Here is a 22657-nt window from a genome sequence, read left to right as displayed (position 1 = left end):
CTGCCTGCCTGTTACAGACATAATTGCAGAACAATGTAAAAGACTCATCTCTGAACTCTTTCAGTCATAAACTAGATTTTTATATATTGATTATAGATTTAATGAGCAAAGAACAGTGATATTTAACCTTTTTATTCTATGTGTTTTGTCTCCAAATACGTCCTTTTATTCCATTCATGGCACACAAATTCCATTCATGGCATACAGTGTTTCACAAAGGTCCAAATAGCCTCAAATTCTAATTTTTTTCCTGGTGATCCTTTACTGGAGCACTGCCAAAATTGCCATGAGATAAAGAATTAGCTGGTACTCTGGACAGACTGTTTTGGTCATGAGATTGTGGATTGCCTTGTTGTTTCTGCTTGGAAGGCAATCAGAACCAGGTGTGCTTTCCTGATGTGGTCTGAAATGAATGCTGTCCTTTGAATTCAAAGATCAGGAGGCTTTGATTTGCCATAGTTGATAAAAGCATTCACTGACACCTAGAAAAGCTAACAGGTTTATTTTATTACTGCTTGGACTGCCCTCTGAAGTTATTTGTGGAAGTGATGTATCAATTCCCAGGGAGGTGGTGGAGTCACCATCATTGGAGGTGTTCAGGAGGAGACTTGATAGGATGCTTGGTTGCATGGTTTAGTTGATTAGGTGGTGTTGGATGATAGGTTGGATGCCATGATCTTGAAGGTCTCTTCCAACCTGGTCTATTCTATTCTAATTCACATTGAATATGCATAATTGTCCTGCATCATTAGGAAATCCAAAGTTTGTATTTATTAAACATAAAAATCCTATCCTTTAAAAGTTTCACTGTCAGCTGCTGAGACACGATGTAACATTTCTTGTTCTGCTGCAACAATGGCTTCACTGCAGTCATACATAGAAAAATAACTTAGCAAAACTTAGAATTACATGAAATTGAGACTACTCCTCTCCTGCCTTCACAAGGGTGAACTGTAAGACCTCAGCACATTTATTTTACACAAATAGTCCCTAGCTGATGTTTGGCTTTTCTGCACCCGAAACTTGATTCTGCGTGATAGCCTGTAAATAGCTGCTCCCACAACTGATTTGCTCCAGGGCAGCACAGCAGAAAGCAAGCAAGTAAACAGGCAGGAAACCTGATAGATGCTTCAACATCAGCCCCTAGTAACTGAGGATTGCCCTATCAGGCAAAGGCAGGCAGAGGCTCAACAGCCAAGTCTCTCTAGCCTTCTGTGGGCTTCCTTGCCTAGGAAATGCGAGTGTTCATTTCCATGATGGCCCAGATAAATTTAACTTCCAAATGGAAATGCAAAATGTATGCTGTGCCTCAGCAACTGAAGCAGGCAGAAAGTTCAAAGCCAAATTTGTATTATGTTTGCATTATTCATCAACTGCAGGAGGACTGAAGAAGTCTGTACTAGAAAGCGTGAGAAGAGTATACAACTCGGTCCTGCTACTGTGTGTTAAGGAGTCAGCAAATAAAATCATCTTTACTCAGGAGCCCATGGTTGTGTTCCCAGCAATCAGAAGAGAGATGATTGCTGTGCTTGCTCTACAGAAACTATCCCTGTAAAGCTTCTTGGAAAAATATTCAAACTCCACATTGCTTAATGTGTTAGTTCTTAACCCATTTTCAACCAGCAAGTCACAAAAGGAAGGAGAATGAAGTTCAGCAATGTTTCTCCTGCAAGGCAGAATTGCAGTGTATTTCTTAAGTACTTTGATACCAGTATCTCACATTTTGGGTTGTACTTAGTACATGTCATGTTGTTCTCCTTTTGGCTGATGCTCAAATGTCTACATTCTAGGCTGATGCTAAAGTGCTACCAAGACATTTTTTTTAGCATTTTTACTAGAACCTGTAACAGAATAAGAAACCTACTTGGATAAACAGGCTTCAGAACGTGTTAAGAATAGCTGCCAGGAGGTGAAGATGTGGTCTAACAGCCATTTTACCTCTATATGAGTCCCTTTATTTCTGATGACTTGTTAATTAATTAATTATTAATTAATTACTATTACAAGAGAGATATGGAGGTGCTGGAACGTGTCCAGAGAAGGGCCACGAAGATGATCAGAGGGCTGGAGCTCCTCTCCTATGGGGACAGACTGAAAGAGTTGGGGCTGTTCAGTCTGGAGAAGAGAAGGCTCTGAGGTGACCTAATTGTGGCCTTCCAGTATCTGAAGGGGGGCTACAAGAAGGCTGGGGAGGGACTTCTCAGGATCTCAGGTAGTGATAGGACTAGGGGGAATGGAATGAAGCTGGAGGTGGGGAGATTCAGGCTGGAGGTGGGGAGATTCAGGCTGGAAGTGAGGAGGAAGTTCTTCCCCATGAGAGTGGTGAAGCCCTGGAATGGGTTGTCCAGGGAGGTGGTTGAGGCCCCGTCCCTGGAGGTGTTTAAGCCCAGGCTGGACGAGGCTCTGGCCAGCCTGATCTACTGTGGGGTGTCCCTGCCCATGTCAGAGGGGTTGGAACTAAACAGTCCTTGATGTCCCTTCTGACCCTGACAAGTCTGTGATTCTGTGGACATGGTCATCCTTAGCAAGTGGGTGGTGAGCCAGGTTCAGCAGGATGCCAGGGCAGCTCCCCAGCCTGCCCAAAGACTGGAAGGAGACATTGCCATCTAGCTGCACGTTGAAGAACTGGGATATAGGAGTTCACTTCTTTGAGAAACCACTTGAATTAGCCAGGTAATCTTGATGGCAGCCACCATAGGAAGGGTGCCCAGCCACTGGGGGAGGACTGTCCACTGTAAAAACCATATGTGAGGAAGGGTTAATGCCTATTTTCAGCTACTAAATGCTACCAAGCTTCTCAGATGCTTAAACATCTCTGAGCACCTGGTCTTAAGTGATGTAGGAACATAAATCCCATTGCTTTACTCTGGGGCTATTAAATGTAATCTGTAAAGCTTGTCTGCATCTTCATGAACATGACAACAGTCTCATGTCTTCTCCCTCCTTCCAGTACTTGCCAACAGGCAAGACTTGTCACAGGAGACTCTTGCACAAACCTGGGATCCTATATAACCAGCCTATAAACAGATGGATGTTCCAGAGAACTACTACACCTTTTTTGGGCAGATAAGACTGTGTGTGCAGTCCTGTTTACAGTCACTGCTCCAACAGAAACAGAACACCCAGTGTTTGCCAGACCACCCTGAAATAATCAGAGTATCTGTTTGCAAACAAGGCTGAGAACATTTACTTCATTCAGGACTGAAACATTGATTCTCAATAGTAGAAACACTTTAAAAAGAAAAGGAGAAGACAAGAAAATACAAATTTAGATTATATTTACCACTAACAATTTCTTTCATCTCTTTCAGCATCACAGATAGGTGGAGAGCTATCCCACCTGAGGCTACCCAGGGTGATTGTACTTTTGGGAGCTCTCAGATCTGCCTGTTTCTGGGAGGCAGACTGAGAGGTACAGGGCTGAGCTTCTCCTCCTTCTCTTCCCAGTGAGGGCTTCCCTGGTGTTAACTTGGTATGTGAACACCACACAGTCATTCCAGTGTGTGAAGGAGAGGAGATACCTCATTTCTTCCTCCTCCCTAGGCCCTCTTGGCACATCTATGGCATTCTTTAGTTAAAGTTCCAGGTTTTGGCTTTAAACTGACTCTGCTTATGAAGACTTTTAACCAAACATAGTCTGAATTGCAATGTGCACCTTGAGAAATGAGCTCCTTGGTCTGATAACATTCCTGCTGCCCTGAGCTTGCTTTGAAACCAAACATGAAATTATGAAACTGGGACAGAGGGGTTTCAATCAAGCAAGCTTCTCCTCCCCATGTATGTGACTAGTTTTTTTGAGGTTCTCTTCTAGGGATGCTATCACACTCTGCCAAAAACCTTAACATAATTTTAAGATTTCAGTAGAATTTTAAAAAACTCTGTAGCATTTGGGTTCCTAGTGTCTTCCAAAGCTCCACACATGAAAATGATAGTCAACCTAGTAATAAATGCAAAGACTAGGAAATCATATCCACCCTTTGCAGCAAGCTCAGCTATCATTAGCACCTTTGCAGAGACAAGAACTCAGAGAGAAAACTACTCATTCCAGATAGCAGACTGAGCCTGCAGCTCCTATCTCTCCATGCCAGATATCAGTGAGAAGACCAAATTTCTCTGTGCAGTAACTTCAAACAAGGGATTAGAGAGAGAACTTGGTAGATACTTTGATATATATCACCTTGTCTGTCCTTTCCTGACAGACTCCAGAGACAACTTTTGTACTGCTGGCACAGTCAGCCATGCACCCATCACATACATGCTTATGGGAGAAAACGTCAGCAAAAACCTGATGGAGTTAGAGTGTTAGGCTTTACTGACCACATGGTGCAGTGACAAAACCAAGGCACAACAAAGCAGCTGTTTTTCAGTTCAAGAGTAAGAGGACTACATTTCTGGAACAGAAAACAAACCTTATTGTCTGTTTCTGATGTTAACAAATTGCAGTGAAGTTATGCCACAAACAGAAAAAAAAGTGCCCTGTAGGTAAAATCCTAGGTACAACCTGCCCTGGAAAGCCACTTACAGTAATTTATTTACATCTGGTTTCCCACAGAACTAGTAACTCTTCCTTTTCTCTGATTTGTGTAAGGCTGCAGTAGTCATTAAGTACCTATACAAATCACTCAGCGGCACAGGGGAAGCACATGGAGCTGAACCCCTGGCTGGTGGCCCCTCACAGAGCCACTCTCAGCCCCCAGAGCCTGACTGGATGAGAGCAGAGGGCACCCAGTGGGTGCCCAGTCATTACCAGGTGCTTCTCTCTGCCTTTTCCCACTTGCTTCATAAGGCCAAGCAGAAGGAGAGGAACCATAGCATTGCACTGAGCTACGTTTGCAGCAGCAAGGCGACAGCAGTGGCTACAATGGTAAAAGAGAATCTACAGCTGATTTCCTCTGACAGATCTGCATTTGGATCCTACCTACCAAGGTAATCCATGGGACACAGCACATTCTACCAATCACTTAAAAGCAGCCCAGGCTGTCTTTAAATTACATTAAGTTCCCATATGGAAACCACAAAACGCAGCAGCCCAGGGCATGTGCTGAATTCCCATGCCGCTGCAAAACTTGAACTTTCTGCCAAACAAAACCTGCAGTTTGTTATGTTTAAATGCAAGATGAGGAAAAGCTGAATCAAACCCATCAAATCAAATGAAGCTTAATATGAAAATAGTTGTGCTTGTGCAGATCAGCTTTAAGCCTGAGCACAGCTCAGCTCTGAACGTGCTTTTGCACGCTACGTCCAAGCTCAGTCTACATTTACCTAGCAGGCTCTCATGCAACATTATCCCTTTAAAACATGTAATTCCACACTACTAATTTATTAATGGTCCTCTTCATAAATGACCAATCCACAGCTTTTATTTCAGATGTTTCAGGTCAGCATTTGCACCCTCATAATGAACCCTGAAGCTGATGTACTGTGAGTGGTGCTTAGTTTAATGCATACAGTTGGTCATCCTGTTTTGCTTCCTCTTGTCTTCCTACAGGCTCCCACACAGCAAAGGGAGGCAGCGAAGAGAAACAGCATCTTCCAGTTGGTGTTGCTTGATGTTGGCAAAGGAAATAAGAAATGTGGCAGCAGGAAAAGAGAAAGTAAAACTAAATCTTCCAAAGTACTCCAGAGAACAAGAAAGCACAGTGTATCAGCAATTCCCAGTGACACTGACATCTCTCTCATGTTATGGATGTTCCTCATCCAACCAGTCACTGGTCCCATGAGATGAAGTTCAGTGTCTGAACAGATTTGACTTACTTATTTATATTTTAAATTTATTTATCACAGGCTTATGGAAACCTTAATAACTCTCCAGGTACAAATCAAGATTTTCCTTTGGAAGGGAGGCAGAGAAGGCAAAGAGATTTGTCTTGTCTCATTTAAAACTGGCAGACCCAAGGAAAAAGGAATTTAGTGGGATGCCACATTAGTCTCATCTAATTATATGAGAAATGGAATAAACCAAACACATGATGCCATTTGTAAAAGCCATGTGACTAGGAAGACCTGAGCATGATAACCACTATGGAGAAAAATACACCATGAATTATCTGAGCACAAACAGGATGCCCCTCACTTGGAAAAGCACAGATTCACAAATAAGGGGAAAACCAAACAGTTATTTTGTGGATGGAGAATTACACAGAAATCAACAATCACAGGAAGAATTTACACATTCCCTGGCCTTTGCCAGAATTGCACTTGGAAAACAGAGTAACATATGGACCAGGTTAGATCAAAGAACTGTCCAGGCCAGTATCCTGCCTTGGGAAGAGCCTGCCAGCATATGCTTAGGAAACATGCACGAGGGGAGAAAAAAAAACCTGACTTTTGAGTGATATTTCCCCCTTAAGGCCTTCTACTCTGCAACTTAAAACAAATAAGCCAGAGGCTGTATCTGTACCTTTTTATTTAATATCCACTGATGTCTCTTTCCTTCATGAATTTATCTAATCCCTTCTCAAAAGCATTTAAGTTCCTAGTCTCCTAAACATCCTGTGTCAGGCAGCTCCACAACTGAATTACATGCACGCATATGCCTGCAAAAGAGTAGTTTGCTTTAAGCCTCTTGTTTGGCCATTTCATGGCAACAGCCCTGACTTTTATGCTATGACAAATGGAAAATAACTGTGCTGTTTTCAATTCTCCACACTGCTCTTATTAGTACAGAAGCATATCCTCTTGCAGCTGCCTCTTACCAAGCAGAAAAGCCCTGGTCTGTTGGAGTTTAGTAGTGTCTGATAATCCAAAGCCTTCCCTTGTATCTTCAAATATTAGGGTTAGGTGACAAAATTACTTCATATGATTTGTGTCCTCTGCATGGTTTTCTGGGATTTCACTTTCTATATTTCCTAAAACTTCCATATATTCATTTCCCTTTCACCTCAAACAGTGGGAAGAGCCTCTTGGGAGAACCAGGCACAAGATTAATTCTGTTTTCCAAGTGATAAAAGCTAGATTAGAAGCCACTGTTCTAGATGTGCAGTCATAATTTTCTGCATATAGCTTAGCTCATATTTATCCACACTGAATTATGTTTTACTGCCCAGTTAAAGAATCACAGCATCATAGAATTACAGAATTACTGAAGCTGGAATAGACCTCTGAGATCATCAAGTCCAACCTATGACCTAACATCACCACATCAACCACACCATGGCCCTAAGTGCCACATCCAAACCTTCCTTAAACACCTCCAGGGATGGCAACTCCACCACCTCCCTGGGCAGTCCATTCCAGTCTCCAATTACCTTTTCCATGAGGAAGTCCTTCCTAACAGCTAACCTAAACCTCCCCTGGCACAGCTTTAGGCCATGCCCTCTTGTCTTGTTACAAGTTGCCTGGCAGAAGAGCCTGACCCCCACCTTAACTACAACCTCCCTTCAGGTACTTGTAGAGTGTGATAAGGTCCCCCCTGACTCTCCTCTTCTCCAGGCTAAACACCCTCAGCTCCCTCAGCCTCTCCTCACATGACCTTCCCTCCAGTCCCTTCACCAGTCTCCTCTCTCTCTTCTGGACACACTCCAGCACCTCAATAACTTCTTGGAAGTGAGAGGCCCAGAACTGCACACAGCACTCGAAGTAAGCCCTCACCAGTGCTGAGTACAAGGGCAGAATTCCATCCCTAGTCCTGCTGGCCACACTATTCCTGATGCAAGCCAAGATGCCATTGGCCTTCCATACCAGCTGGGCACACTGCTGGCTCGTGTCCAGCTGACTGTCACCCAGCACTCCCAGGTCCCTCTCTGCCAGGCTGCTCTCCAGCCATTCATCCCCCAGTCTGTAGCACTGCATGGGGTTATTGTGGCCACACTCCCAGGTCCCTCTGTGCCAGGCTGCTCTCCAGCCACTCATCCCCCAGTCTGTAGCGCTGCATGGGGTTATTGTGGCCAAAGTGTAGGACCCTGCACTTGGCCTTGTTAAACCTCATCCCACTGGCCTCGGCCCCTTGACCCAGCCTGTCCAGGTCTCTCTGAAGTGTCTTCCTACCTTCCAGCAGATCAACACTCCCCTACAACTTGGTCTCATCCATGAATTTCCTAACAGCTGCTCAGTATGACATGTTTCCTCTACCACTAACTTGAAACTACACTGATGACTTGTTAACATTGACATCCCATACCCACCTTCTTTTTAATTTTGCTAATAAAAGCTTTTCTTATTCCAGCTTCCTCTAAAACTAGGGAAGTGCACTTTTAAGCAAATCACACAAGGAACAAAAGATTATATACAATATACATATATTTAAAGTGAAAAGAGATAGCAAAATTGCATGCAGAGGTGTTTTTGAAATGAAGACTAGAAACTGAAATCATGCTTTCACAGCACAAGGGATCTTTAAATGGCACACTTCCATTAAAAATCTGTGCATTCTTAAATGAATATTGCATACAGGCTGTTAAATGATGATTAAGAACTTTTGAAGCAAATGGGCTAGAGAGATGGGTGAAGGCAAACCACATGAAGTCCAACAAGGACAAATGCAGGGTCCTGCAGCTGGGGAGGAATAACAGCAGGCACCAATACAGGTTAAGGGTTGCCCTGCTGGAGAGCAGCTCCACGGAGAAGGATCTTGGAGTCTTAGGGGACAGCAAGTTCTCCATGGGACAACAATGTGCCCTTGTGGCCAAGGGAGCAAATTGTGTCCTGGGGTGCAGCAAGAAAAGTGTGTCCAGCACGTCTAGGGAGGTTCTTCTACCTCTCTACTCTGCCCTGGTGAGGCCACACCTGGAATATTGTGTCCAGTTTTGGGCTCCCCAATTCAAGAGAGACAGGGATCTGCTAGAAAGAGTTCAACAGACAGCTGTAAGAATGATTAGGGACTTGAGCATCTTCTCTATGAAGAGAGACTGAGAACCTGGGTCTGTTTAGTCTGGAGAAGACTGAAAGGGGATCTGATCAGTGTCTATAAATAGCTGAGGGGTGGTTGTCAAGTGGAAGGACCCAATCTCTTTTTGGTGGTGCACAGTAATAAGACAAGGAACAATGGATACAAACTTGAACAGAGAAGGTTTCAGCTCAACATGAGGAGAAACTTCTTTACAGTGAAGGTGACAGAGCACAGGAACAGGCTGCCCAGAGAGGTTTTGGAATCTCCTTCTCTGGAGACTTTCAAAACCTGCCTGGATGCATTCTGTGAGGACTACCCTAGGTGGTCCTGCTTTTGGCAGGACTCAATGATCTCTGGAGGTCCCTTCCAACCTCTAACATTCTGTGGTTCTGTGATTAGTTGCTTCAGAAGAAACTGCAAGAAACCGTAACAGCCATGGGATCTGAGCCACAAAATTATCTCAAACTAATCCTTAATTGTTAAAAACTGGCTTAAACCATGAAGAAGGAAGATTTATGTCTCTTTCAAAGCTTTTCTTGTAGCTTCAATTGTCATAATATTTAATATTCTTATTCTTCCAGACCCTCTTTAAATCTTGTTACATTCCTGACCTCAGCAGCATCCTCTGGTAATGAGCCTCACAATTTAATTATATGCCAAATTAAAAAAAAATAAAATAATAATCCTTTATCTGCTTTACATTTGTCACTCCTCACCTTACTCCTCTGCTAGAAGACAGAGAAAATAGAAGCTTCTGGGTGATTTTGGTTTTTTTGAATACTGCTTTCTACAGTCTTCCCATGGTCCTCTACGGTGATTTTTTCTTATTCCTTTCTGTCCCAATGTGCCTCCCTGCATCTATGTCCTTTATCATGACAAAATTTCTAGTTACATGATCTGTCAGCACAAAATGTGTGAAGATGTTGTAGGAAAAAACCCAAACATATTTAAAAAAATAAAGGTTCCAGAACCCTGAGCACTATATCCCTCAGAGTAAGCCCCTTGTGAAATGTTCACAGCAGTATCACAGTATCACCAAGGTTGGAAGAGACCTCAAAGATCAAGTCCAACCTGTCACCACAGACCTCATGACTAGACCATGGCACCAAGGGCCACGTCCAATCCCCTCTTGAACACCTCCAGGGATGGTGACTCCACCACCTCCCTGGGCAGCACATTCCAATGACGAATGACTCTCTCAGTGAAGAACTCACCTTGAGCCTAAACTTCCCCTGGTGCAGCTTGAGACTGTGTCCTCTTGTTCTGGTGCTGGTTGCCTGGGAGAAGAGACCAAACCCCTCCTGGCTACAACCACCTTTCAGGTAGTTGTAGAGGGCAATGAGGTCACCCCTGAGCCTCCTCTTCTCCAGGCTTAACAATCCCAGCTCCCTCAGCCTCTCCTCATAGGGCTTGTGCTCAAGGCCTCTCCCCAGCCTTGTTGCCCTTCTCTGCACATGTTCAAGTGTCTCAATGTCCTCCTAAACTGAGGGGCCCAGAACTGGACACAGGACTCAAGGTGTGGCCTAACCAATGCAGAGTACAGGGGCACAATGACCTCCCTGCTCCTGCTGGCCACACTATTCCTAATGCAGGCCAGGATGCCATTGGCCTTCTTGGCCACCTGGGCACACTGCTGGCTCATGTTTAGGCAGGTGTCAATCATCACCCCCAGGTCCCTCTCTGTTTGGCAGCTCTCCAGCCACTCTGCCCCCAGCCTGTAGCTCTGCATGGGGTTGCCGTGGCCAAAGTGCAGCACCCGGCACTTGGGTTTGTTGAATGCCATCCCATTGGACTCTGTCCATCTGTCCAGTCGGTTGAGGTCCCTCTGCAGAGCCTTTCTACCCTCTAACTGACCAACATCTGCTCCCAATTTGATGTCATCTGCAAATTTGCTGATGACTGACTCAACCCCCTCATCCAGACCATCAATGAAGATATTAAAGAGGATGGGGCCCAGCACTGATCCCTGGGGCACACCACTAGTGACTGGCCACCAGCTGGATGTGGCACCATTCACCACCACTCTCTGGGCTTGGCCCTCCAGCCAGTTCCTAACCCAGCACAGAGTGTTGCTGTCCAAGCCATGAGCTGACATCTTAGCCAGCAGTTTGCTGTGGGGGACGGTGTCAAAGGCCTTGCTGAAGGCCCTCAATTAAACTAAGTGCACTTAAAACATTATCAGGTACATTTATTATATTCTGAACTGTGTCTGAGATAATTTTTAAGTCCTTCAGTGAGCACTTTAACAAAAATCAAATACCAAAGAGCACCCTTGAATTTTCTTCTTTCAGAGCTTAGAAAGGAACATAAAAATTTTAGGCCACATCCCATAGCCAATACTCCCCCACAAAAAAAATCCCCCAAAAATCTGGACAGGCTGGAGAGCAGGGCAGAGGTGACCTACATGAAGTTCAGGAAGGGCAGGTGTAGATTCCTGCACATAAGGAGAAATAACCTCATGCAGCAGTACAGGTTAGAGGTTGACCTGCTGGAAAGCAGCTCTGCAGAGAAGGACCTGAGAGAGAGAACAAATAGTTCACCATGAGCCAGCAATGTGCCCTCATGGCAAACAAAGCCACTGGTATTCTGGGGTGCATTATGAAGAGTGTGGCCAGCAGATCAAGGAGGGTTCTACTCCCTCTCTACTTGGCCTTAGTGAGGCCACATTTGGAGCACTGTGTCCAGTTCTGGGCTCTCCAGTTCCAGAAGGACACGAAAGTACTGGAGAGTCCAACAGAAAGCCACAAAGATGATTAGGGGATGGGAGCATCTCTTTTATGAAGAGAGGCTGAGGAACCTTGGCTCTCTAGCCTGGAAAAGAGAAGATAGAAGGGACTTCATAAATGCATAGAAATATCTAAAGGGTAGAGATTATGAGGATGGGGCTGGACTCTTCTCAGTGGTGGCTAGTGATAGGACAATGTGGAACAGGTAGAAAGTAGAACATGAGGCATCACTTGAACTTAAGGAGAAACTTCTTTCCTTTGAGCATGACAGGCTGCCCACAGAGGCTGTGGATTCACCCTCCCTAGGGACTTTCAAAATCCACCTGGATATGTTCCTGTGCAACCTGATCCAGGCATACCTGCTTTAGCATGTTGGAATGTACCTCCAGAAGTACATTCCAACCCCTACCATTCTAAGATTTTATGAAAGTATCCATCTAAGGACAGGCTAGAAAATGAAGGGGGTTTAGGAATAGCAATCTAATTATGCTTTGATAGATTTCTAAAATGGCATCAAATGCAACTTTCTGAACACAGTGACCTGCAACAGTACTAAATTTATTGTTATAGTTAAAAACTGATTTTGTGCTTCAGCAGATTTTGTATCTGGGTCAGACAGAGAGGACAAGGCATCCTGAGACACGGAGTGACAGAAGCAGGCGGAAAGCAACAAGTCTGAGGATACTATGCAGAGGTACAGTGCACATCTCATGGTTCAAATGATGCATGACATTACAGAAAACCTATAACAAGGCATATTATAGAATGTAAGCTCTGCTCCTCCTGAAATGCCCAAATCATGAAAGATCCTCTTTTGTTGTTGCTAAAACATTCATTTATTTATTAAAGCATAAATGGCTAAAAGCTGTCAGTATTATTGAAAGCTTTAATTATCAGCTGGGTTATTCATCTGTGGAACAAGCCTAGTGATGCAGAATTGTTCTGCTGGCCCATCCTAGCTGATCCAACCCCACAAAAATCTGTTAGTGCCAATACTGGAGCAAAACCTGACAGAACACTAATATGAAAACTCTAGTATGCTGGAGGCAAGGGCCAATCCCTTTGTGTACCAAGGTAGTTAGATGGTCAGTACTGCCAAGACTAGGTTTATGCATTACAGAACCCCCTCAGAAGGAGAGAAGGGCAGATTGGTTAAGAGTAAACAAAACATGGTGTGTCTGAGTTAAGGAAGCTTGTGAGTAATTTGATACTTCCTCAAGAACTCAAGGAAAATTCTGTTCACTCAAAGAAAAGGCAGAAATGTTGACAGGCTTCAGTGCAGCTAAGTTTCATGCCACTTGCTGTCTTTGTAAAGACTAAACCAGTGAAGCTGGTGAAGGGCCTGGAGAATAAATCTTATGAAGAGCAACTGAAGGAGCTGGGGCAGTTTAGTTTGAAAAAGAGGTGGCTGAGGGGAGACCTCATCACTCTCTACAGCTACCTGAAAGGACATTGTGGAGAGGCTGGTGCTGGTCTCTTCTCACAGGTAATTAGTGATAGAACAAGAGGAAATGGCTTCAAGCTGCAACTGGGTAGGTTTAGCCTGGACATTAGGAAACTTTTTTTTTCAGGGCAAGAGTGGTCAGGCATTGGAATGTGCTGCCCAGGGAGGTGGTTGAGTCACCAAGTCTGGATGTGTTTAAAGGTGGTCTGGATGTGGTGTTTGGGGATATGGTTTAGGGGTGAACCTTGTAGAGTAGGGTTATTGGTTGGACTTGGTGATCCTGAGGGTCTTTCCCATCCTGAATGTTTCTGTGATTCTATAATTGCCACTTAAAGGAGGAGCTGTGTCCCCTTGCTGTTGTGAAAGGAGAACCAGCTCTCCAACTTCCAGTTTATGACAGAGGTACTCAATGAGATTGGCTTCTGCTAAGTTATGAGAAGTCTGAGTTGATTTTCACAGTGAGCTTTTTCCTGCTTAGAAGCCATTTTCTGTTAACATGTCACATTTCCACCAAACCCACTGTGCATCTCATTGCGCAGGTAGAAGAGGACATGCAGGGCACTTCTGATACTATTTACAAGTTCATTTCAAAAGAGATGCCAATACATGCATTAAAATGGTTATGGTAAAAGGACAAATCTTACCCAAACCACAGATGTAGAGGGAGATGGGAGAAAACCCACTAAAAGGATGGGTTTTATAGTACTCAAAGTTTATGTTATTTCTTGTTAGAAGTTATGGATGCAATTGTTCTTCTGTAGTGGAGGGAAAGGTAACTGGCATGTAAATATTTTCATGTGTGTAAACTCAGCTAGCAATTAAAGCTCTCAATAGCATTTACTGATACTTTTTAGCCATTTATGCTTTCACACTAACAAAAGAGATGCACAAATGATCTGATGTGTTATGAGGACTCATGTTGACTTGACGTATCAGGAGTATTTGAGATTACCAATATTCAAAGAGAGGTTCATTGCAGCTGTAGTTTTAGTCAAGGCAAGTTGTGCCACAGACTTCAGTTGGTTTGGGATTTCCCTCTTGATACTTGAAATCTGTGGAGTCCTTCACATGGGAATAGAGTAGAACAGAACAGAACAGAACAGAATAGAATAGAATAGAATAGAATAGAATAGACCAGACCAGGTTGGAAGAGACCTTTGAGATCATCACATCCAACCTATCATCCAACACCACCTAATCAACTAAACCATGCAACCAAGCACCCTATCAAGTCTCCTTCTAAACACCTCCAATGATGGTGACTCCACCACCTCCCCGGGCAGCCCATTACAATGGGCAATCTCTCTCTGTGTGTAGAATTCCTTCCTAATATCCAGCCTAAACCTCCCCTGGCACAGCTTGAGACTGTGTCCTCTTGTTCTGGTGCTGACATGCCATTTAGACATGTGGCCCAACAACATTTGTGCAACAGCTTTCAGGTGGTACAACTTAGCCTTCCCTTCTCAGAGTCACAAATCTGTCATCTGAAGTACAATAGTAAATTGATCAGCTGCAGAACTGACCCAAATCCCATCCCATAAAAACAGAAAATTGCTATTGATGTTGCAATACTTGCAGAATTGGCAAGTTCCCCTTTCAATCAGAACAGTCTTCATTAAATGAAAATCCATCTTGTATAATCAGTCCTTTAAGAAGAACAGAATAATCTCAACTTCCTCAGCTATGGCAGTGCATGTTCCTCTACCCACCTCAAGAATATACCTCAGCCCCAGCTGTAATGGACCACTCTAGAGGGACACAACAATCTTGGGCTTTCAGGGTGCTTATGAGAATATTAATCTAAGTAATGCAAATGCTTCTTCTCCAAGACTGGACAAGGATCAAAGCACTTTGTTGTTGTTAGGAGCAATGGCTTTTACTAACTGATGAGCTGAGCGGTGCTGCATTTCAGCTGATAAAACAGAAATGAAGGACAGTGCATCACTGCTGAACACAAGCCCTCCCTAAGCTGCTCACTGCTTTGTGGGAACAGTGGTACAATGAGCCAAGCCAGTTCAATCTTCACATAGCCTTCTAGACCAATTAACATCTTAAGGCAATTCCAGATAGTTTTCTGACAGGTATTTGTGTCATGTTAGAGCTCTTATATACATACCTAAGGGATAAACAAGGTCTACAGAAACAAGATACAAAATATCACCAACATGAGTATCAATAAGAATAGAATATATTGCTGCAAGAGAATTCTCCCTCTGAGCAAGCCTAATGAAGCTTCTATTCCATTTCCAGAACTCTATTCCATTCATTTCCAGAATATTTTTGCAGTTTTGCATAATGAGCCTCAGAGAATGGGAAAATACAAACAATGCTGGCCTGGAAAAGTTAACCAGCTGAACCAACATAAATTATATTTTTCCCTTTGAATTTCTTTTTAGAAGGAAAAATGTCTTAAGAAACACAGCAGCAGACTTACCAGCAGACTTCCAAAGAAGTTTTACTGTCCTCCTCCTCCTTGAACTGCTCAGTGATTTAGGAAACCAGTAAAAAAAACGTGCTATCCTCCTGATGGTTTTGCTCAAGTCATTTCTTATTGCCATCGCTGAAAGGGCTCCACAGCTACATCAGGAACAACACAGCCATGTATCCAGGCGGGCAGAGGAAAGCCCATGAATGCCCACGGAGTGAGCTCGCTCTGAGCTCAGCGTCAGCCAGCACGTCTCAGGACCACCTGTTAGTCCTAAATCCCCTCCCTCTCCGTCACTCTGCTTTGAGCCCTTCAGACCTCCCTCTTCATTACAAGCAGCAGCTATATTAATAGATGCTTTGGCTAAAGAAAGAGCAGTGCTTCAGAGTGCTAACCTGGTGCTGTGTTTCCAGTGATGTTAAAACAAGACATGTTTTCCACAAAAAGGCTTTGAAGGGCTCATTCATTCATCTCCGGCTGCCTTCTCTAGGCTGTTACAAATAAACGCCCTCTGAAAAGCTCTTACATTAACAGCATTTACTCTTGAGAAGGTGTTTCTCAAAGACCTGCTTATGGGGGTCTGTGGCAGTAGATTTAACAAAGCTTTTTACAGATCCACTGAAGGTTAAAAATCTGACTTTTAATGGATTTTAAGGCCAATAAAAGTCAAATCATTCACTGCCACACTTCACTTCAGAATCAAGCTTCTATCAACGTATTGTTGACCAAAGAAATTCACAGTTAATTACCAGTACTTAGACCACTCATGTTTCAAGCATGATCCACATTAAATTGTAAACCCAGAGATGTTAGGAATGAATGATGCAAGCCCCATTCAAATATTTATCACGAATTTTAGCATATGTTATTTTAACAACACTGTTCAACCATTTCCCAGGCTAATAACATTTCCTTGACCATGTCACATGTTTTTCTTCAGCATCTCATATGTTACTTTCTTTTTTCCCCCCCTTCTGATAGATCTGGATGGTAGAAAAATACTGAAAACCAAGACTAATGTTGTTACAAAACAAAGATCCTTTTATACCAACCTTTAAACTAGAGAAAGTAAGGGCTTTGTTGCACTGGCTATGCTCACAGCACACAGTTAATAACTCTTCTAGAACTGACAATGTCTTTTTCTGCACTAAAATATGTGAAGTATTTAACCCCCTTTTATGCATCCAGCATTTTTAACATATTGCTACTTCTCAGCACCGTGCTGGACAGATTGCATTTCCTCTGGTCAATATGTCTCTGAAAACAAATAAACATTTCCTTTATACTGTATCTGCCACAATTCTTTAGCCAGTGTCAACGAAACAGCAGAGGGCAGGACTAGGGCAGCCAGATTTGTCTCCTGTTCAAGCTCCACCCTGTCGTACCATCAGGAATATAGTAGCAAAGTGACCATTTTAGCAGCAAAGTGACCGTTTTAGCACAGCAGGAGCTCTGCCACCCAGTTCAGCACATGTGAGGGGCAGAGTTAAAGGCCCAGCAACTAACTTCCTTCTTTCAGGAAACAGCATGGGTTTGAGTGTTTAAGAGCATCTGCCAAATTCCAAATCAAATCTTTTTTTCCCCCCTGAAATTTATACACATTAAAACCTAATGAAAAACATCATAGCATAACACCCCTCACTCCATACCACCCACCCCCTATACTATTTCAGACCATAAGTGCATCTATCACAGAATCATAGAATGGTCTGGGTTGGAAGGGATCACCGAAGGTCATCTAGTCCAACCCCCCCTGCAGTAAGCAGGGACAGCCTCAACTAGATCAGGCTGACCAGAGCCCTGTTGAGCCCCATTTTGAATATCTCCAGGGATGGGGCCCCAACCACCTCCATGGGCAACCTGTTCCAGTGTTCCACCACCCTCATAGTGAAGAACCTGCTCCTAACATCCAATCTAAATCTGCTCTTCTCTAGTTTGCAGGCACTGCCCCTTGTCCTAACACTGCAGGCCTTTGTACAGTCTCTCCCAATCCTTCTTGTAGCCTCCTTCAGGTACTGGAAGGCTACTATTAGGTCTCCCTAGAGCCTCTTCTTCTTCAGTATGTTGATTAGTTTTATAATGTGATACAGAATCCGTAGAGCTACATATAATAATCTTTAGCAGGATGTGACAGGCACAGGAATATTTTTTTCACTTAAGAAGAAACACCAATACATTATGTTTGTTATCCTGGTATTTTATGAGGCTTAAAAAATACTTGGTAAAACACATCATGATAAAATAAAACACTATAAAGGGGTGAAGTGGCTTTCCTGATGACAACAACAAACCTGGGAAGGTTTACACCTTACAGTGTTCAGTGCCTTACTGGAACAGAAATCAGTCAAGAGCATAAAGTGTTGCATATTAGTTTGAGCCAAAGAGAAATCATTCTATGGAAAAAAAGATTAAAAAAAGATAAAAAGGAAGTCAGTTGGATGAATCTGACAATTATGCTATGCAGCAAACCAGCTAATGCAGATTAGAGCCTGAACTCAAGCTGAACTGAACAGCAGTGGTAGTGAGCCTTGCAATAATTTCATGATTCCTCCACCACTTTACATTTCTAGGCTCTAGTTAGGTTAAAATCTAGAGCTAATGGATGACAGCCTGTCCCCTACAGCTCCTGGATGAGGGGTTTGTGATTATGATGATGTGGGGGGGTCCTCTCAACCTGAGCTGGCAGCTTTAGAATATGAGCTACTGTGCTCTGCACAGCAACAAACCGCTGTCAGCCTGCATCAGTTGCATCAGCTGGGCTAAGGAGAGTTCATGTAGCTCCTCCTAAGAGAACTCTGATGGCTTAAAGTACACTGAAGCATTACTGAAGTTAAAAATTCACTGTAAGAAGGTACTACACAGGGCTACATCTGTCCCTGTAATCTGCCCTAACAAAGAGACAGTGCTTGGAGATGCTTTCCAAGGAGGACAGAAGAACCTGAAATGTGGGCAGACCTCACTCTTGTTCCTTGTCTCCCTTTAAGGATAAAAACCATGTAAGGCTTTTTCCTGCAGCAGATTTCAGCCCTCAGGTCATCCTCTGCTCATCTAAGCAGTGTGCTGGAGGAGGGGAAGGAATGATTGCTGCCTGTGCTGCTGTCCCACCTGCCTGGGAAGGGAGGTGAGCAGCTGTCTCCTCTGCTATGCAGGCAGCCTCTGACCTCCTACTTCTCTGCGAAGGTGCAAAGGTCATATCTCAGCAGGCCTCTGCAAAGGGCAGAAACAACACATGCAGACTCCACATGTGTGCTGCTCATCCCACGAGCTCTCAAGCCATGGTTGGGATGTGTGGCAAGTCACCACCTTGGCAGGAGAGCTTGGCACTTGACTGCTCTCAGCATCTGCCTCACAACCTGCTTTCCACATGGAAACCTGTGCACAGCAGTTGGAAAGCAAAGGGCACTCATGACACATCCAGTGATTTACACATCACCATCTACCCCAACCTACAGAGGCAGGGAGATCAGCTCTGAAGAGAGCTACACAACCACTAAGTGGCTGCCTTACTGTAGCCCTCCCATGCTCACTGCTGGAGCTGAGAAAACTAAAAAGGCCCAAAGTAACCTTCACTGTTACATAAAATATTCTTAAATGACAAACAGTGAACAACCAACAGGGTCCAACCGGGAATATTCTCTTGGAGTGTGCTGAGCTTACATAGTTTTAAAGCAGATTCGTCGCTGGCAAGCATTTGTTGAAGCAAGGCAACAGTGATTAGATACCATTAAAATGAAGTCTATTAATGAGGAGGAGCGTGGACAGTGGCAGCAGGTGGGGGGCAGATGCAGAATTTCCTCTGCTCTGGGGCAGAAGAGCATTCTTCCTCAGTGAGGAGTTACTGCCATTTCCACTCCTCCCAGCTCTTAGGTAGCAAAACACTGCACTGAGTGGAGGATTTCATTTGCTTTGACTCTAGTGGCAATTCTCCATTTAGTCTGGTTTCATGAACAGAGATCCTCACACACCTATTCACAGTGGGAGCTGTGTGTAGGAAAAGCTAAACATATTCAGGAATATCTGCTTGCCTGCATTAGCAAATGTCCCTAGTAGGTGGGCTGAGAATGAGTTTCTGCTTTCTTTGTAGAAAACAGTGTACCTGGAAAATAAGGCAGTGCCTTTCCTACCTGTCACAGTGTGGGTATGTGGCACTATACTAAGTGACACACTGACAGGCAGAGATCAGCGTGGAGAGGTATTCACAAGCCAGTCTTCACAAGGACAGTTTCCATATTGACAGCACTTGAACTTCCAGAGAGGGAGGATGAGACTTCTGGATCTTCACAGACCATTTGCTTTTTGCCTGACAGAGATCTGAAATGGACCAAAGGATTTTAGCAATCCAGCACTGGGTTATGCAGAGAAGCATTGTATCTGGGCACAAACCAAAACTGAATGTGTGAAATGTATTTACCAAGAAATGATAAACTGAATAAACTAAAAGAACCTGCTCCTAACCTCCCATCTAAATCTGCTCCTCTCTAGTTTGAAGCCATTGCCCCTCGTCCTATCACCGCAGGCCTTTGTAAACAGTCTCCCTCCATCCTTCTTGTAGGCCCCCTTCAGGCACTGGAAGGCTGCTATTAGAATAGAATAGAATAGAATAGAATAGAATAGAATAGAATAGAATAGAATAGAATAGACCAGGTTGGAAGAGACCTTCAAGATCATCACGTCCAACCCATCATCCAATCCAACCCACCTAATCAACTAACCCATGGCACCAGGCACCCCATCAAGTCTCCTGAACACCTCCAATGATGGTGACTCCACCACCTCCTCGGGCAGCCCATTCCAATGGGCAATCACTCTCTCTGTATAGAACTTCTCCCCAGAGCCTCCCCTATTGCAGGCTGAACAGCCCCAGCTCCCTCAGACTGTTTATAACATCACCATGTATGACAAAGCTATGCAGTTGCTAGGAAGCTTGTAAAAGATGCAAGACAAGTACTAAAAGTAAGGAAACAAAAAACTGCTGCATTTGAGCTTAGTTCAGCAAAACTAGTGTAATGTTTCTGATTTCCAGCTCAGCTGTTCATCCCTCCTTAATCCAAATAAGTAGCTATATTTGTGAGCTTTCTAAAAAACCTCTTGATTCTCAGCAGCTGCAAACACAAAAAGAAGGGATTAAACATTAACCAGTGAAGGGCAATCTGCAGCTTCTAAAACTCTGCCTCCATTTGAAAGATGGAAACTGAAGAACTGTAGTACTCAAACTGATGGAAAATGCATTTGTTACCAGATTTAATGATCTGAGAAACTGCATATAAATAAGGTTAAAATAGAATTGAATAGACAGCTTTTCAGCTGTGACATCAGAAGTATTTAAAATGTTCAATCCCCTCTTACCAAGGCTCCCAGCAATTTATGTGAGGTTAGGTAATAACATGACATGAAAGTAAAGAAAACTGACAAAAGGAGAAAAATGTTGAGAAACCTCACACAATGTTTAGTCTTGAGAAGACTGAGAGGGGATCTGATCAATGTCTATATATATCTGAGGGGGGGGTGTCAAGTGGAGGGGGCCAATCTCTTTTTGGTGGTGTGCAGTAATAAGACAAGGAACAATGGATACAAACTTGAACACAGAAGGTTTCAGCTCAACATGAGGAGAAACTTCTTTACAGTGAGGGGGACAGAGCACTGGAACAGGCTGCCCAGAGAGGTTGTGAAGACTTCTTCTCTGAAGACTTTCAAAACCCTTCTGGATGCATTCCTGTGTGGATTACCCTAGGTGATCCTGCTTTTGGCAGGGGGGTTGAACTTGATGATCTCTGGAGGTCCCTTCCAGCCTCTAACATTCTGTGACTCTGTGAGAGATCATCCATCTGCTTTGAAACTTCTTTACAGTGAGGGGGACAGAGCACTGGAACAGGCTGCCCAGAGAGGTTGTGGAGTCTCTATCTCTGGAGACTATCAAAACCCACCTGGATGCATTCCTGTGAGGACTACCCTGCTTTGGCAGGGGGTTTGGACTGGATGATCTCTGGAGATCCCTTCCAACCTCTAAAGCTGTATGATTCTATGCTATAGATGACAGCTATGCCATAAAAAGATCACACAACCCAAACCTTGCTGCACATCAAAATGAAACAGTACCAGACCTATATCCTAAGAATTCCCATCCAACACTTTTTTTGGAGGCTGGGGGGGAATAAATAAATATTTAAAGGGGGGGAAAAAAGGAAAAAGCCTCTAGTCCAGATACATTTCTGATTACAAGGACTTTTAAAGTAAAACAGTATGGAATTTGGGCAAAAGTCATCCAAAATGGAGGGGAAGCAAATGAACATTAACAAGCACGAGTAGTTTCAACCCTTTTTGATGGATATATGGAAGCCTCTCCATAGAAGCAGGCAGCTGGGCTTTGTCCAGTTGGATACAGAGGTCTGCAGCTAAGCTTGTTGTCATGGCTGCATTTACAGTCAGCAGCGGCATATTTATTCCCCTGCTGCTGTAATGCTGTAAAATCCATGAGATTAATTGTGCCTTGCACAGTTTCTGGAGAAACCAGGATTCCATCATGGAAAGCTGATTGGAGGCCTCCCCTGGCACAGCCTGAGACTGTGTCCTCTTGTTCTGGTACTGGCTGCCTGGGAGAAGAGACCAACATCTGTCTGTCTACAACCTCCCTTCAGGTAGTAGTAGAGAGCAATAAGGTCACCCCTGAGTCTCCTCTTCTCCAGGCTAAGCAACCCCAGCTCCCTCAGCCTCTCCTCATAGGGCTTGTGTTCCAAACCCCTCACCAACTTTGTTGCTCTTCTCTGGACTCGTTCCAGCAAGTCAACCTCCTTCCTAAACTGAGGGGCCCAGAACTGGACACAGTACTCGAGGTGCGGCCTAACCAGTGCAGTGTACAGGGGCAGAATGACCTCCCTGCTCCTGCTGGCCACACTGTTCCTGATGCAGGCCAGGATGCCATTGGCCCTCTTGGCTGCCTGGGCACACTGCAGGCTCATGTTCAGCCTACCATCAACCAGCACCCCCAGGTCCCTTTCCACCTGACTGCTCTCCAGCCACTCTGACCCCAGCTTGTAGCTCTGCATGGGGTTGTTGTGGCCAATGTGCAGAACCCAGCACTTGGAGTTGTTAAATCATCAAGTCCAACCTGTCATCCAGCACCTCATGACTAATAAACCACAGCTCCAAGTGCCACATCCAATCCCCTCTTGAACACCTCCAGGGATGGTGACTCCACCACCTCCCTGGGCAGCACATTCCAATGGCAAACAACTCTC

The sequence above is a fragment of the Dryobates pubescens genome, chromosome Z, assembly GCF_014839835.1.
Source record: "Dryobates pubescens isolate bDryPub1 chromosome Z, bDryPub1.pri, whole genome shotgun sequence".
Taxonomy (NCBI): Eukaryota; Metazoa; Chordata; class Aves; order Piciformes; family Picidae; genus Dryobates; species Dryobates pubescens.
Note: the sequence above shows the minus strand (reverse complement) of the source record.